We start from the raw sequence: 2,269 nt of genomic DNA on the forward strand, positions 1-2,269 counted from the left end.
TCACGCGGACGAAGACACGAGCAACAGCTAGATTTTATATGTCAAATTATTATATTACTAAGATGAATTGAAATACAAATCTTCCTTCAAATAATAATTACATACCAAAAGCCGTAGTTGAAGCCGCAGCGCACATTCACAGGTAAAGAGATACGTGCGTTCGCTAACAATGCTAGATTATCAATGATTCGAGCCAGATGTCCACGTGCGGGCAGACGTCGCGGCGCCACACCCCACACCCCTCCCCCGACCCTCACCACATGCAGTAAATACCGCTTCACACGACACACTTAATATTAAGTAACAATTATCACATTAATTAACTTACACTTGAGGTTCTTGTTATGTAATATTGTCTTATAGAACAGCGCTTTTGATTCAAGTCTGCTACGTAGGTAAGTAATGAAGATTTCCATAAAAAATAAATTAACCAACACTAAAATCAGCTTCACACATTGAACAGTCAAACTGTATAGTTTAGCTGTCAGTTAAAATTCTGGCTACACAAGTTAGTGTCTAAGTTGTAAAGTCTGAAAGTGGGATGTACAAAAGACCAATGGGAGAGTACAGCATTTAACGTAATTACGTTTCCTATGTTTGTATATCCACACTGTGATATAAATTGCAAAATTAAGTTTAAAAAAGTAACAGATAAATAATCTACATCATTTTAGAAGTGTAATTTACGTATTTTGTACAACACTAGCAACTAATGTTTTGTGTCAACGTAATGAATGTACAAATGCTTTTTGTATGCAGTCGATAACTTGTAAGGTAAACGAGATATTTATCGTCAGATCTACGTGAGATTCTAATATATTCACCATTTTACAGTACTGTAATAGAAATATGAAGGAATACATTCAAAGATGTGTAATCGTTATTATTAACTACATTTAATTGCATATTTTGTTCAATTTGATTTAAAATCCGAACAATTAACGAAATTTTGTAAATATCATTGTCCAATATGCCGAGACTGTGTGTTACATTTTAGAATAGGTTGCGTAGCCTCATTTGACAGCAATACGCCAGATACGTACAAGGACCTAACCTAACCTAACCTTGGCAACTGTTTCGAATACTAAGTAATTTTATATGCGTAGTCCAATTTTATAATTGTTTGTTATGCTTTTTGTTTATTAACTACTACTAATTGTAAGTTACTAATGTAAGTACTGGTAGGTAGGAAATAAAATCATAGACTTTTGCTCTGAATTGCTGTAAAGGCGTTTATACACCTAGTAAAACGTTCACGAGATCTTATGATGTTCAAATTCTCCTCGACTAAAACCGCCTAGGGGCCACAAAATCAAATATCGTATATTTGGATGCCAGTTACCGATTATAAATGCCTATAACTGGCACGAGACAGTATCGTGCATTCTAGTGTGTCAACTACTAGTATGTGAATTCTCGCCCTAAGAGCGCGTGCACACCTGTGACTAAACAACAACAACAACAACAAAAACAACTGTTTAGTCCCGCTTTGATTCCTATGAGCTGATATGGAGGTGTGCACACTACTCGAATTTTAGTTGTGCAACTAAACAGTTGAAACAATCGACAATCGCACTACTGTTGTGCGATAGTTTAGTCAAAGGTGTGCATCTGCTCTAAAGGAGATCATTACTCTTGTTAACGTTCCATTGTTTGCTTGAACATCGTCAATATGGTCATTGAGTGGCAAAGAACATGTTGCCTTCATGAGACATGACAGGGGCATGTCAAATGCTGCCACTGACCTCTTGCGGCCGACACTTGACTACAAATTAATGTATCACGTGGATTGTACACAAAATGATATCGTATTTCATATTTAGTCGGCTTTACGACAGTTGGTATGTAAATATGTATTTAAATTTTTTTGGTAAATATTTTGTTCTACCAATATTGCTCTATACATTTAGTAGTGTGACCTTGTATTAAGGTTGTGGGACCAAAATTAAGTTTAACTAAATAACCATATATCCTTTCCCATATAAAATCCTCCGGTGCGAATATTGCAACTGCGCTTATTTATATCTTTACAATTAATGGTTTCCTGTCATTTTCATAATTTCCATGAATAAGAACTTATTTCGTATTATAATTATGCATTTTATAGTAAGGACATATTGCGTACGCAGTCTCACGGCCCAAAAACGCAGTTCCGGAAGTGCAGCGTGCTAATTGTGCCGGCGAGCGTGGGAAGTGCACTCACACGCGCCTCCCGCCACTGCGGCCGCGGCCTTATGTCACATACGAGACAATCATACATATTCGGCTA

Source organism: Papilio polytes, unplaced genomic scaffold (genome assembly GCF_000836215.1).
Source record: "Papilio polytes unplaced genomic scaffold, Ppol_1.0 DF824146.1, whole genome shotgun sequence".
Taxonomy (NCBI): domain Eukaryota; kingdom Metazoa; phylum Arthropoda; class Insecta; order Lepidoptera; family Papilionidae; genus Papilio; species Papilio polytes.